The 15,330-nt window shown below is 49.3% G+C and overlaps 1 long non-coding RNA gene and 5 other non-coding genes across 8 annotated transcripts; all 6 read left to right on the forward strand.

Moving 5' to 3' along the window:
- Positions 1 to 1,138: 1,138 nt before the first annotated feature.
- LOC143836363 (uncharacterized) lies at positions 1,139 to 10,307 on the forward strand. 3 transcript variants are annotated; one of them, XR_013230583.1, is made up of 7 exons: positions 1,139 to 1,170; positions 2,145 to 2,258; positions 4,102 to 4,216; positions 5,636 to 5,750; positions 7,706 to 7,820; positions 9,063 to 9,154; positions 10,187 to 10,307. It is a non-coding gene; the product is annotated as an uncharacterized LOC143836363 (long non-coding RNA). The 3 variants fall into 3 exon arrangements; XR_013230584.1 differs by having other exon boundaries at positions 1,156 to 1,175; XR_013230585.1 differs by lacking the exon at positions 1,139 to 1,170 and adding an exon at positions 1,278 to 1,307.
- On the forward strand, positions 1,954 to 2,048 carry LOC143836964 (small nucleolar SNORD12/SNORD106). Its single transcript, XR_013230873.1, has one exon. It is a non-coding gene; the product is annotated as a small nucleolar SNORD12/SNORD106 (small nucleolar RNA).
- Positions 3,903 to 3,993, forward strand: LOC143836960 (small nucleolar SNORD12/SNORD106). The gene has a single exon (XR_013230869.1). It is a non-coding gene; the product is annotated as a small nucleolar SNORD12/SNORD106 (small nucleolar RNA).
- On the forward strand, positions 5,441 to 5,531 carry LOC143836961 (small nucleolar SNORD12/SNORD106). The gene has a single exon (XR_013230870.1). It is a non-coding gene; the product is annotated as a small nucleolar SNORD12/SNORD106 (small nucleolar RNA).
- On the forward strand, positions 7,511 to 7,601 carry LOC143836962 (small nucleolar SNORD12/SNORD106). The gene has a single exon (XR_013230871.1). It is a non-coding gene; the product is annotated as a small nucleolar SNORD12/SNORD106 (small nucleolar RNA).
- LOC143836963 (small nucleolar SNORD12/SNORD106) lies at positions 9,223 to 9,313 on the forward strand. The gene has a single exon (XR_013230872.1). It is a non-coding gene; the product is annotated as a small nucleolar SNORD12/SNORD106 (small nucleolar RNA).
- Positions 10,308 to 15,330: the final 5,023 nt, after the last annotated feature.

Here is a 15,330-nt window from a genome sequence, read left to right on the forward strand (position 1 = left end):
ATGGCTCTGTGAGTGGTTCTGGAAGGTATCTAAAGAAGTGAGCAGTGAGTGACTCATGAAAGCTCCTGCCCTGCTACAAATTTCGTTAGTCTTCAGGGTGCCACTGGACTCTTGCTCTTTTCTGCTGCTACAGACTTAACATGGTTACCCATCTTCACAGAATCATACAGTTGGAAGGGGCCATGCAGGCCATCTAGTCCAACCCCCTGCTCAACGCAGGATCAGCCCAAAGCATCCTAAAGCATCCAAGAAAAGTGTGTATCCAACCTTTGCTCTCCTCTGTACTTTCTCAATATCAGTCCTCCTCTCTCTCTCTTTCTCTCACACACACCGTCCCTCCTCCTGTCTCCCAGGATCCCCACTTAACCTTCAACACTGAGTTTCTGAAACACAGCCTTGTAAATCCTGTGAATCCAGCTGATGTCTAAAGACTAACAGATTTATTGACTTTTTCATGAGCTCGATAAATCTGCCACCATGGGCTTCAATAAATAGGTTGGTCTTCAAGGAGTCAGACTCTTAATGCATGGGCACTTTAGGGACATTGGGGGATGACGCTCTGGCTTCGAGGCAAATGCCAGAAAAGTAAAACCTCCCTGTAGAATTAGCTGTACCCAATAACCAAAGCGGGGAATCAAGCCTCCCTGTCTTGGATAAGTCGTCCTCCTCCTCCTCCTCCTCCTCCTCCTCCTCCTCCTCCTCATTATTATTATTATTATTATTATTATTATTATTATTATTATTATTATTATTATTATTATTATTATTATTATTATTATTATTATTATTATTATTATTATTATTAAACTTGTATCCACCTCTTCCCTAGTTGGCTCAGGGCAGGCTTTTAAACAACCATGCAAAAATTAAGCAGCAAAACATTAATAGCAGCAAAAATTAAGCAGCAAAACATTAATTTAAAAAAATAAACAAATCTTCCGGACACTTCTTCTTCCCCCCCTCCTCTCCCGGACCTCCTTCCTCTTCCTCCCCTCGTTTGCTTCGGAATCAAGCGCATGCAACCCCCGGCAAAAGAACGCCGTGGCCACGGTTTTCCCAGGACTACATTTCCCAAGGTGCCTTGAGGAAGCATGCGCAGTGAAGACACAACGAAGCTATATAATGACGTGACGCGGCGAGGCGGGTCCTTTTCCGTCGAGCTCCGAAAGGGTAAGGTTCGTACCTGGGGTGGGGGATCCGTTGCCATCCTGCCCGGTGGTCGGCAGTTTCCTGGCTATACTTCTCTTGGGCTGCTCTTTCCGCCCCCCGGTACTCCCCTCGACCTATATTGGTTGCTTACAGGCCTGGTAAGGGGGTTTTGGGGGGGGGGGGTGTTCAGCTATGCTGTTGCAAATGTCCGCCGCCAAAGAGTCGTTGCAGGACATTTGCTGAGCATTATCGTTCTGCTGTGTCCTTTCTTTCTACTTTGGCTTCCTTCCAGCAGGAAAAGACCCATTTTGCCTCCCATGATAATCTTCGGAGCCTCTTAGGGATTTGTTTTATTTGTTTAGCACGTTTTTATCCTGCCCTTTCTCTGAAGGCCTACAGGCTTGTTCTCTCCCCCCCCCCTCCGGTTTTTCTAATCACTACAACTCTGAGATAGAAGAGGAAGAGTTGGGTTTTATACCCTGCTTTTCATCACCCGAAGTAGACTCAAAGTGGCATACAATCGCCTCTCCCTCCTCTAGAGGGAAGGCCCATAGAAGTGGCGGCCACATGCTTTGTTCAGTTACGACATGTTTATCCTGCCCTTCCACCCAATTTAGAGGTCCTGGAAGTGGTGAACAGGTTTTAAAAATTGAAAACAAGCTTTAAAATGTGCCGGCAGCCTACAGAGCGATTGATACCAGAGTGGAGATTTGAGGTGGGGTTTCCAGCCTTATTAAGGGCTTCCCTTCCACTGCTTTATCATTGCTGTGTTATATTATGTGACTTCCTGGTGGGAGTGTTAGAACTGGTGTGCGTGATGACCTCCAACCTTTTTTCCCCATCAGAGCGGAAGTGTTGATCTCTCTGCTGCTAAGCTAGAATCGGTCTGATGCACCATGGAGCAGACAGCAAAGGGGGGGGCGATTGGATGGTCATCCTTTTCTTCCTTCCCGTTCTGCTTGATGGTGGCTAATGGGTTGCATTTGGATTTGCAGGTGGTTCGGTTTGCTCTTACCATGCTGGGTGTCCTGCCGTGGAAGGCAATGCGGCAACCAGAGCAAGGGGAGTTGAGGGGATCCTCTGGTGCTCTTCTGGCCCTGCAAAGATGGGTGAGTTTCTGGCTCTTCTTTTCAAAGCAGGTCTAATGTAGTAAACCTCCAGGATAGTATAACTGATGGTTAAGCCAGCGTGGTATCGTGGTTAAGAGTGACAGGCTCTCATCTGGAGAATGGGGTTTAATTCCCCATTCCTGCACACGCAGCCAACTGGCTGACCTTGGGACAGTCACAGTTCTCTTAGAGCTCTCTCAGCCTCACCTACCTCACAGGTTGTCTGTTGTTGAGAGAGGAAGGGAAAGGGATTTGTAAGCCACTTTGGGACTCCTACGAATAGTAGAAGAGTTGGTTCTTCAATGCTGCTTTTCTCTACCCGAAGGAGGCTCAAAGTGGCCTTCCCTTTCCTCTCCCTACAACAGACATCATGTGAGGTGGGTGAGGCTGAGAGAGCCCTGATATTACTGAAGAAGAAGAGATGGTTCTTATATGCTGCTTTTCTCTACCCGAAGGAGTCTCAAAATGGCCTATAGTCACCTTCCCTTTCCTCTCCCCACAACAGACACCCTCTGAGGTAGGTGAGGCTGAGAGAGCCCTGATATCACTGCTCAGTCAGAACACTTTTATCAGGGCTGTGGCGATCCCAAGGTCACCCAGCTGGCTGCATGTGGGGGGGGGGTGCAGAATCGAACCCGGCTTGCCAGATTAGAAGTCCGCATTCCTAGCCACTACACAAAACTGGCTCTCAAGTGAAAAGCGGGGTAGAAAAAACAGCTTTCTACAAGCAACCTCATATTTTTGCAACTTGCCTTTTAAACATTTGTGTGATATAATGTTACTGAATTCCAAGGATGTGTCACTCGGCTGTGAAAAACACACAGTTTGGTAGGAGGCATGAATGGGAAGAAGGTGCTATGTTATTTTGACTGCCTTTGTGGGGAGTGGTGTAATTGCATGAGCCCTTTGAAAGAAGGTCTGGGGAAGGCTCCAATACAGTGGGGCCCATCGTTTGTAGATACGTTGTCCATTTGCACTCATGGCCATGTGGCTGGGAAGCATAGCACATGGTTGCCGGCCAGGTTGGTCAGCATTTGAGCCGTGTGTAAAACTGGTTTGCATTTGGGGATGAGGGATATTAAGCATGCAAGCTGATGGCTAATCTGAGAGCAGAAATGAAGAAATCTTAATTGGGCCCTGCTGACCTGAGGGACTGCTTGTCTGCTTATGCCCCCCTCAGGGCTCTTGCTCTACGGGGGCAAATCTGCTTGTGGTCCTTGACCCCAGAGAAGCACACATTCTTGGTCCAGGCCCTGACCTGGTGGAATGAACTCCCAGAAGAGCTGAGGGCCCTGATGGAGGTATCTCAGTTCCGCAGGGCCTGTAAAACGGAGCTCTTCTGCTAGATCCTTGGTTGAGGCTGGGTTTCAGGAACAACTGTGGCCCTCCTGCTGTACCATTCTGCGAAACCTATGCCCTGTGATGGGTGACTGTAGATTGGAGAGGATTGGGGATTATACCGCCTTTTGTGGGTTTTTTAAGGTATTAGGGGATTTGTGATTGGTTTTATTGGGATTTTAATCTGTTTTTGTATAACCTGCTATGAGTCCATGGAGAGTGAAGGGATATACATTGAAGGAGTAAACAAACTTGCCAAGTCTCTTGCCCCTGAGCAAGCTGACCCTCCGGTGGCATGAGCCTAAAGCTGATGTAGGTGATGACTAAAACTTTTTTCCCCAGCAGAGCGACCCTGTTGATCCTGCTGTTTTAGCCAATTCTTGTCTGATGCATCAGCGTGGCTCTTTGTAACGGCGGTGTGGTTTTAATGCAGTTTAACTTGTGGACAAATAGTTCATCAAGGCATTGGGAGAAACAGTAAAAATTGTTTTCTGCATTGTTTCAGAATGGGTGAGACGGACCTATCGGGTTTAGTAGTTGAACTGGACCGATGGAGAAGCCCCTTGAAAACGGACCTCTCGCTTCCCTGTGATGCCTGGACATGAGCAAGAAGTACAGATGTGAGCCTCTCTGTTCATGTATACTAGTCTCAGATATTGCGGGCAAGTGGGTGGACTACCCCTGGTGTAATGGTTAAGAGTGGCGGCTTCTAATCTGGTGAGCCGGGTTTGATTCCATGCTCCTCTCCCACATGCAGCCAGCTGGGTGACCTTGGGCTCCCCACAGCACTGATAAAGCTGTTCTAACCAAGCAGTAATATCAGGGCTCTCTCAGCCTCACCCACCTCACAGGGTGTCTGTTGTGGGGAGAGGAAAGGGAAAAGGCTGCTTTGAGACTCCTTCGGGCAGTGAAAAGCAGGGTATAAAAACCAGCTCCTCTCCTTGTGGAGAGGATAGCTTAGTGTGGGGCCGCACAAGCACACAGTGTGGTGCTCTCAGGAATGAGCGTAGTGGAATGGAAACTAAGCAACACCCATCTAGCATATTGTGGAGGGTGCTCACTGGAATCTCTTTGGTAAGTCTCTGGTAAGAAGTTCTGGGGAAGGCTCCCATACAGTGGGGTCCATCGTTTGTAGATACGTTGTCTATTTGCACTCATGGCCATGTGGCTGGGAAGCATAGCACATGGTTGCCGGCCAGGTGGGTCAGCATTTGAGCCATGTGTAAAACTGGTTTGCATTTGGGGATGAGGGATATTAAGCATGCAAGCTGATGGCTAATCTGAGAGCAGAAATGAAGAAATCTTAATTGGGCCCTGCTGACCTGAGGGACTGCTTGTCTGCTTATGCCCCCCTCAGGGCTCTTGCTCTACGGGGGCAAATCTGCTTGTGGTCCTTGACCCCAGAGAAGCACACTTGGCCTCGACCCGGGCCAGGGCTTTCTTGGTCCAGGCCCCGACCTGGTGGAATGAGCTCCCAGAAGAGCTGAGGCCCCTGATGGAGCTGTCTCAATTCCGCAGGGCCTGTAAAACGGAGCTCTTCCGCTAGATCCTTGGTTGAGGCTGGGTTTCAGGAACAACTGTGGCCCTCCTGCTGTACCATTCTGCGAAACCTATGCCCTGTGATGGGTGACTGTAGATTGGAGAGGATTGGGGATTATGCTGCCTTTTGTGGGTTTTTTGAGGTATTAGGGGACTTGTGATTGGTTTTATTGGGGTTTTTATCTGTTTTTGTATAACCTGCTATGAGTCCATAGAGAGTGAAGGGATATACATTGAAGGAGTAAACAAACTTGCCAAGTCTCTTGCCCCTGAGCAAGCTGACCCTCCTGTGGCGTGAGCCTAAAGCTGATGTAGGTGATGACTAAAACTTTTTTCCCCAGCAGAGCGACCCTGTTGATCCTGCTGTTTTAGCCAATTCTTGTCTGATGCATCAGCGTGGCTCTTTCTAACGACGGTGTTAAATGCAGTTTAACTTGTGGACAAATAGTTCATTAAGGCATTGGGAGAAACAGAAAAAATTGTTTCCTGCATTGTTTCAGAATGGGTGAGACGGACCTATCGGGTTTAATAGTTGAACTGGACCGATGGAGAAGCCCCTTGAAAACGGACCGCTCGTTTCCCTGTGATGCCTGGACATGAGCAAGAAGTACAGATGTAAGCCTCTCTGTTCGTGTATACTAGTCTCAGATATTGCGGGCAAGTGGGTGGGTGGTAACGTGAGCATGTAGGTTGTCAAGTCACAGCTGAACCCCATAAGGCAGCCTTTCTCGACCCTTTTACGGTTGAGGAACCCCTGAAATAGTCTTCAGGCTCCAGTAAATCCCAGAAGTGATGTCAGCGGGTCACGCCTCCCTGCCATGCCCCCAGAGGTCACATGTCACATAACCCAGACAGTCCACAGGCTGTGACATCATGCTCTGTCGCCTTCCCAACACCAGAACTGACTCAGTGGCCTACTCCACAGGACTGGGGCAGGCAATCACCTCTCCGTTGCCCCCTCCCACCACCCCTGCAATGCAGTCAAGGCAAAATGAGAGTACTTAACTCTCTGAACTCAAGTTTCTACCCTGTGAGATGAGTCTCAGCCAGCAAGGCTCCCTATCTGCGGAGTTAATTTTGCCTCAGTGTGGTGTAACGCAGGGGTAGTCAACCTGTGGTCCTCCAGATGTTCACGGACTACAATTCCCATGAGCCCCTGCCAGCAAACGCTGGCAAGGGCTCATGGGAATTGTAGTCCATGAACATCTGGAGGACCACAGGTTGACTACCCCTGGTGTAAAGGTTAAGAGTGGCGGCTTCTAATCTGGTGAGCCGGGTTTGATTCCCTGCTCTTCCACATGCAGCCAGCTGGGTGACCTTGGACTCATCATAGCACTGATAAAGCTGTTCTGCCCGAGCAGTGATATCAGGGCTCTCTCAGCCTCACCCACCTCACAGGATGTCTGTTGTGGGGAGAGGAAAGGGAAGGCTGCTTTGAGACTCCTTCGGGCAGTGAAAAGCAGCGTATAAAAACCAGCTCCTCTCCTTGCGATGAGGATAGCTTAGTGTGGGGCCACACAAGCACACAGTGTGGTGCTCTCAGGAATGAGGGTAGTGGAATGGAAACTAAGCAACACCCATCTAGCATATTGTGGAGGGTGCTCACTGGAATCTCTCTGGTAAGAAGGTCTGGGGAAGGCTCCCATACAGTGGGGTCCATCGTTTGTAGATACGTTGTCCATTTGCACTCATGGCCATGTGGAAGCATAGCACATGGTTGCCGGCCAGGTTGGTCAGCATGTGAGCCGTATGTAAAACTGGTTTGCATTTGGGGATGAGGGATATTAAGCATGCAAGCTGATGGCTAATCTGAGAGCAGAAATGAAGAAATCTTAATTGGGCCCTGCTGACCTGAGGGACTGCTTGTCTGCTTATGCCCCCCACAGGGCTCTTGCTCTACGGGGGCAAATCTGCTTGTGGTCCTTGACCCCAGAGAATCACACTTGGCCTCAACCCGGGCCAGAGCTTTCTTGGTCCAGGCCCCAACCTGGTGGAATGAGCTCCCAGAGGAGCTGACGGCCCTGATGGAGCTGTCTCAATTCCGCAGGGCCTGTAAAACGGAGCTCTTCTGCTAGATCCTTGGTTGAGGCTGGGTTTCAGGAACAACTGTGGCCCTCCTGCTGTACCATTCTGCGAAACCTATGCCCTGTGATGGGTGACTGTAGATTGGAGAGGATTGGGGATTATGCTGCCTTTTGTGGGTTTTTTGAGGTATTAGGGGACTTGTGATTGGTTTTATTGGGATTTTAATCTGTTTTTGTACAACCTGCTATGAGTCCATGGACAGTAACGGGATATACATTGAAGAAACACAAAAAAACTTGCCAAGTCTCTTGCCCCTGAGCAAGCTGACCCTTCTGTGGCGTGAGCCTAAAGCTGATGTAGGTGATGACTAAAACTTTTTTCCCCAGCAGAGCGACCCTGTTGATCCTGCTGTTTTAGCCAATTCTTGTCTGATGCATCAGCGTGGCTCTTTCTAACGACGGTGTTAAATGCAGTTTAACTTGTGGACAAATAGTTCATTAAGGCATTGGGAGAAACAGAAAAAATTGTTTCCTGCATTGTTTCAGAATGGGTGAGACGGACCTATCGGGTTTAATAGTTGAACTGGACCGATGGAGAAGCCCCTTGAAAACGGACCGCTCGTTTCCCTGTGATGCCTGGACATGAGCAAGAAGTACAGATGTAAGCCTCTCTGTTCGTGTATACTAGTCTCAGATATTGCGGGCAAGTGGGTGGGTGGTAACGTGAGCATGTAGGTTGTCAAGTCACAGCTGAACCCCATAAGGCAGCCTTTCTCGACCCTTTTACGGTTGAGGAACCCCTGAAATAGTCTTCAGGCTCCAGTAAATCCCAGAAGTGATGTCAGCGGGTCACGCCTCCCTGCCATGCCCCCAGAGGTCACATGTCACATAACCCAGACAGTCCACAGGCTGTGACATCATGCTCTGTCGCCTTCCCAACACCAGAACTGGCTCAGTGGCCTACTCCACAGGACTGGGCAGGCAATCACCTCTCCGTTGCCCCCTCCCACCACCCCTGCAATGCAGTCAAGGCAAAATGAGAGTACTTAACTCTCTGAACTCAAGTTTCTACCCTGTGAGATGAGTCTCAGCCAGCAAGGCTCCCTATCTGCGGAGTTAATTTTGCCTCAGTGTGGTGTAACGCAGGGGGAGTCAACCGGTGGTCCTCCAGATGTTCACAGACTACAATTCCCATGAGCCCCTGCCAGCAAACGCTGGCAAGGGCTCATGGGAATTGTAGTCCGTGAACATCTGGAGGACCACAAGTTGACTACCCCTGGTGTAACGGTTAAGAGTGGCAGCTTCTAATCTGGTGAGCCGGGTTTGATTCCCTGCTCTTCCACATGCAGCCAGCTGGGGGTGACCTTGGGCTCCCCACGGCATTGATAAAGCTGTTCCAACCAAGCAGTGATATCAGGGCTCTCTCAGCCTCACCCACCTCACAGGGTGTCTGTTGTGGGGAGAGGAAAGGGAAGGCTGCTTTGAGACTCCTTCGGGCAGTGAAAAGCAGGGTATAAAAACCAGCTCCTCTTCTTGCGATGAGGATAGCTTAGTGTGGGGCAGCACAAGCACACAATTTGGTGTTCCCAGGATTGAGGGTAGTGGAATGGAAATTAAACACCCATCTAGCATATTGTGGCGGATACTCACTGGAATCTCTCTGGTAAGTCAGTGCATGAGATTGAAACATCGCCATTGCATTGCAAGAGAACCCAACATTAATGGTGACTTGTTCTCTCATGCAGTAAAGAGAGCGGTGTTACCTGGCTGACAGGTTCTTTGAGGTTTCTTAGACCCAGATCACCATTCCTCTGCTGTACTGTTGAATATATTGCTGCTTAACTGGGATCACCTTCCCGTTTTGTGCGAAATGGCTTTGGCATGCCTTGCGATTGCGTTGCAGGTCTGAAGACACCCTTGCTCAGATTTGGCGGTTTGAAAGAATCCTGTAGAGTTTGGATGGTTCCTCTGGACCAGCATCGCCTGCAGGCTGCGGTGAGTCTTCAGTGGCTTATGGGGGGAACTTCTGTTTCGGTCAGGCAAGGTGGCACGAGGCACGGCGTTCAGTGGCATATGATGACGCTCAACTTTTTTCCCCATCATATCGGCAATGCTGACCAAACTTCTTCTAGCCAGATGGTCTGATGCCACTGACACCAGCGTGGTCCTGTCACCTGCCTCAGAAGCCGATGGGAGACTACCTAGCTGATGTTCCTAGGGAACATCAATACTTGTGGATTGCCAATTCTTGATTATCTGATTATCTGATAAGAACGCTCCCAAATACCTGGGATAGACTGGAGGGGGGGCTGTTTGTTAGTATTTTTAGTTTCCCCTTTAGAATGCACTCGGCCGTGAAAGCTGAATTGCTAACGCTCTATAATTTGGCAGGCCCTTTTGCTCTTGGAGGGATTGTGGTCACAGGTTTGCACTGAAATTCTGAGCTCCCTGGCTGGGGGGAGGAGTTCATCTTTGGTGCAGAGCAGGGGTCTCCATCATAGCGTCTGCCAAATGTCTTTAGGAAGTGGGTGGGGTCAATCAGGGCTTATTGTCAAGGGTGCACAAGGATACAGCAATAGGCTGTGCTACTAGCAATCACTGGCAGTCCTTTTGTGGCAGCTGTTTTGTGGCTGTGTCTGCTGTGCCGAGTCAGAATTCCAAATGTGCACACAGTCTCAAAGGTTTTGGGACCCCTGGCTTAAAAGCAGCGTTTCCCAAACTGTGAGCCCTGATCTGAGCAGCCCAGACAAGCCTGATCCTATCAGATCTCCGAAGCCAAACAGGGTTGGCCCTGGCTAGTGTCTGGATGGGGAGGCCTTTAAGGATTTGGCTCTTTTCATTTTACTGTAAAAAGTACAAGTGGGGCATTGGGGTGCAGCATCTTCCATTGTTCCGGTGCTGTAGGCTAGCTACGAGACTGTGCAGGTGGAAAATCAGGTTGCTTGCCTTCCTAACGTTGTCCAGCCACTTAGAATTACTGCCTGCCGTGACACAGATGACTAAGCTGCGATTGGTTTCTCTTACCAGGTTCAAGGATTCCGGATGCTGTCTTGTAGCTGGCCTGGACAGAGCAGCTGAGATGGCAAATGTCTTCACATTGAAATGAGCACAGCTTACTGTTGTTGTACTAATAAATATGTGAATTGCACCACGGCAGAGTCAAGTAGTTAATGAATGGGGACTGAGGCTGGCACCCCCACCCTGCCCATCCCCCCTTCATCTTCAGGATCCATCATAGGCGGATGTTCCACTGCTGATTTGGTAGATGGATCTAACTTGAGCACAGTTTTTTCAACTTTTTTACTGTTGAGAAACCCCTGAAACATTGTTTAGGCTTCAAGAAACCCCAGAAGTGGCATGATTGTGCCCCTCACCTTCCCACCCCCTCCAAGTCCATCATTCGCCATTTTGGGTGGGTCAACATGACCATATATGCTAATATCATGATAAATGTTTAACAACTTTTTAAAATATATTAAAAATTAACTTCCAATTACACGGGAAACCCTTTCAGGGCCATCAAGATGACCCAGGGTTTCATGAAAGCCTGCAGTAGAGACTTGGTGGGCAGAGGAGCACGTGACTTGCCTGTATCATTAGCAGTCATTGGATCTTGTAAACGGAGGATCATGGCTTTGTTTTTTGGGTCTTCCTCTTCTTCTGCCTTCCTGTTGCTGTCTTCCTATGACTCTTGATTTCTCACAGTTTAGTTAATTTAACTTCTAAGAGTTCAGGTTTGGCTTAATCTAGGACCCACTTACTGGACTTTTTGGAGGTCTACGTCTATAAAACTCCAGTAGCATGTTTCAAAGGAACCTACTTTCTCCCTGTTGGCTTTATTCCTTGTCCAAATTTCACACCAGTGCATATGAATAGGGAATACTATGGCATGAATTAACTTGATCTAGTTGACCAGTAATTTATCCTTAGTCTGAATCTTATCCAGCTCCTTCATGGTTGCCCTTCCTAGTTTCAGTCTCCCTTTTGGTTGATGGACCCAAGGAATAGAAAACTGAACAGTTTGGGTTACTTCTCTCAGCATTAGGATATGAAATTACCCCGGAGTCGTTACTTGAGTCTTCATGTTGAGCTGTAATCCTGCTGTGGGACTTTTGACTTTAACCTTCATCAGTAATTTCAAGTCTTTACTGGGTTTCTTTGCTAGCGTATCATCTGCATAACTCAAAATTGTTAATGTTCCTGCCACCAATTTTCATTCCACTTTCATTTAAATCTTACCCATCCTTCCTTGAGGAGTTCTACATATAGTTTGAAGAGATGGAGAGATAAAATGCATCCTTGTCTGACAGCTTTGCCAATTGGAAACCATTCTGTTTCTCCATATTTTGTCCTAACAGCAGCCTCTTGTGTGCATCCAAACAATAAAATGCTGTGGAGCATTACCTTTAAAACCAGCCATAACCTTTCATGAGCCATGTAACAAGAGCTGATGGTTCTGCTGATGTGGACGGTCAGAGGCAGAGCTCTCTTCAGCTCTTGTTTTACAGCCTAATTAAATGGAGATGACTGCAAGAGCCGGTGTTATAGAATTAGATCTCTTGTGATCTTTCACATTCAGCCTCACCTACCTCAAAAGGGTTTGTTGTTATGTGTGAAGTCGTGTCCGACCCATCGCGACCCCATGGACAATGTTCCCCCACGCCTTCCTGTCCTCTATCATTCCCTGGAGTCCATTTAAGCTTGCACTGATTCTTCAGGGACTCCATCCAGCCACCTCATTCTCTGTCGTCCCCTTCTTTTGCCCTCGATCGCTCCCAGCATTAGGCTCTTTTCCAGGGAGTCCTTCCTTCTCATGAGGTGGCCAAAGTATTTGAGTTTCATGGACACCTTCCGATCTGAGGGGCTCATCTTCCGGCGTCATAACGTTTTGCCTTTTGGAACTGTCCATAGAGTTTTCATGGCAAAGATACTGGAGTGGTTTGCCATTTCCTTCTCCAGTGGATCCGTCTTGGGTGGCCCTGCACGGTATAGCTCATAGCTTCACTGAACTACGCAAGCCCCCTTGCCACAACAAGGCAGCAATCCTTGAAGGGGGCAAAAGGGTTTAGGATAATGTTAAAGAAAAGATCTGGAGCAGGAGAAACAGTGTGCTGCATAAAATAAACTGGTGGTTTATAATTTTATTTATGGTCGCCAAAGGATCTGCTGGCTCGACACAAAGCCTGATACAGGGATGACCATGAACCAACTAAAAGAAGCAGTCGGGCGCATGGTGAAGACTTTCCTATAGAATCGCCGAGGGTTGGACACGACTGAGCAGGGGTTCAAGCCCACGTCTCTCCATTACTAGCATGACACCCTTCTGTACCGGGGATTCCCAACCACGGGTTCATGGACCACCAGGGGAGTTTGGAAGGGATCTCTAGCCCCCCCCCCCCACAGTAATGGAATGTGCCACAAGCTAAGGAACCCTCAACTTTCCTTGCCAACCCTCCCCCCCCCCCCCCGTTGTGAGTTCTCATGTGATTTCTCTGGGAGGGGGCAACTCTGCACACCTGTTGTCAGCTATTCAGTCATGTCCAACCCTGGGTTCCCATGGCACAGCTGTTGCCCTGATCCTGCACTGCCTCCCTCAGCCACGCAATGTTCTGGCTGGTATCCCTTCTGATTGCGTCCAACCACCACGCCCTCTCTCAGCTTGGTTTCCTTTTCTCACTGACTAATCTTAGCAGAATTGCTTTCTTCATTGAGCTGGATTGTTTGAAGTGGTCAAATTAAGTGAGCTGGAGTTTCGTGATTCCGCCTTCCAGTGCTTTATGCGCTGTCGTATTTCCTTGTTTGTGACGTTTGCTGTCCATGGAACCCGCAGAAGCCTACACCTACTCTTGCCTTACACAATATCCTGCCCCTACCCCCTATTCCCATCCTCTGAGCCTGCCTGTTAATGCAGGTAGTGACGTCACTTCTGGGATGTGTGGCAGGAGGGCATGGCCAGCACGCATCACTTCTGGGGCACCTCGGGACCTGGAAAACTAGTTCAGGGGTTCCTCCTTAGTCAAAAGGTTGGAAAAGGCTGCTCTATACCAGCGGTCCCCAACCTTTTTGAAGTTGAGGACCACCTCCGGGGTGGGGGAGAGCCAGCAGCCCAGGTGCGGCAGCTGTATGCAAACACGCATGCGCAGTTGCTGCGCATGCATGTTTCTGCCAGCAGGGGGCGCAAATGCGCATGCGGGTTTGTGTCTGCTGGTGTGTCGGTGGCCGCACCTGCCCCTTCCTGCCCCTCTTGCAGCGAGAAGCTTGCCGAGCCAAGAGCAAAGCAGCTGCTTTTCTCGCGGCCTGACGAGCTTCTTGCTGCGGGGAGGGGGAGAGGCAGGCGCGGCCGCTGGCAGGCTGGTACTGAGGCCTTCGCGGCCCAGTACCAGGCCTCGGACCAGGGGTTGACGACCCCCCCCTCTATACCATTCCCTGTACAATGCACACACCGTTACCTGGTATTTCCAAATGATAATTCCAATGAATATAGATTGAGGTCTGAAGCTAGGCTCAACATAATTCAGATAAATGCCACGCTTGTACAACCTCTTTTAGCTGGGATCACGGTTTGGGGGGGGAGACTGAATTTGTGCGTCAGGGAAACGGCACTGCGGATGCCCTTAAAAACACCTAACTCGAAAACCTGGCTCAAATCCAGCATGGAGGGCCTCCAGGCTCAGAACTGCTGCTTGGGTATGCATAATCCTGTTTATCTCAACTTGACAGCAGGCCCAGGCAGCCTGCACACCTGCCTTCCGGGGGGAGGTGAAATCCATCATTACCTGTCTCCATCATTTTGTGATGCTCCTGAAGACGTTTGCAAACAAGACAGGGAGGAGAAGGTGGGCAGGCCCTGCCAGGTGTTAGCAGCAGGTAGGTCGGTGTATGCTGCATTGTGTGAGGCTAAGCAAGCTGCGAGGTGGACTCTTCATCATCTGCTTCCTGACACTTTGAATGAGGCAGGAGCTCTTTCCTGCGCGGCCCAGATGTCCATTAATCTGCCACGGCTGCAGAGACGGTTATGCCAAGAGCATTAGAATTGTGTTCAAAGGGCCTCCCTACGGTTCATTGTTGTCACAATGCATATTGGAGATTGGCTTCAAAGAGTTTTTCCTTTGAGTTTTTTTTGCTCAGAATGGCTCTGCCATTGCTCCTCTGAGTTTCTAAAAAGCAAGTGGGAGCCGTTTGGGCTGATTAGCTTCCCTCTTCTGAAAGATCACAGCCGGACTCTTCCAACCCCCCCCCCCACGACTGTCCAGTTTCATATTTGTTGTTTCCGGGTGAGGTGGTTAAACGTGCAGTTGCAGGACGGCTGGAGAGTTACCTGGAGGAAACATCAGCTCTTTTGCCCACAGGGTTGGATAAATATGAGTTCTTGTTTTCGCTGCAGCTAAATTAAACAAAAAAACATGAAAAGGTTTTCCAGCCTGGTGTGGGTTTTGGTAACTTGCACTAAGCAAAGGACACTATTGGGCCCCAGGCCAACAAATCTACCAGGAGAAAAGAAACTCCCTTGACGGTAATCAGATCTGAGGAACTCCACAAGTGAAGCCTTTTGATTACCCCTTGCTGACTGCTGGAGATTAGCCTGTAGCTACATCTCATTGGGTAGCATGCAAATACAGCCTCAGGAACATAAAGCTGGAAGGGGCCTCAAGGGTCATCTAGTCCAATCCCCTGCCCAATGCAAGGGATTCACAGCCACCTCCCCCAGTGACCTTTGCTCTCTGCCTGGAAGATGCCAAAAATATCTCCAGGATCTCTGGGCTAACCTGGCTTGCAAGCAAATGCCTTCCTGACCCCAAAGTCACGACCAGCGTTACCCTGGAAAGGGCCACAAGAGCCAGGCAGTGGCTCACCCCTTCCTGTCATAGAATCATAGAGTTGGAAGGGGCCATGCAGGCCATCTAGTCCAACCCCCTGCTCAACGCAGGATCAGCCCTAAGCATCCTAAAGCATCCAAGAAAAGTGTGCATCCAACCTTTGCTTGAAGACTGCCACTGTCCTTCCTCTCACATCTGCCCAAATTCGTAGTGAGTCACAGAATCAGCATTGCTGCCAGATACCCATCTAGCCACCCAAGAAGGACAACCCACTGGATTAGTCTGTGTGGACAAGCACAATGCATTGTGCTCACAGTAATAGTGTGGTGTCCAGCAAGGGGTGGGTGCCGCTGT

Source organism: Paroedura picta, chromosome 4 (genome assembly GCF_049243985.1).
Source record: "Paroedura picta isolate Pp20150507F chromosome 4, Ppicta_v3.0, whole genome shotgun sequence".
NCBI lineage: Eukaryota > Metazoa > Chordata > Lepidosauria > Squamata > Gekkonidae > Paroedura > Paroedura picta.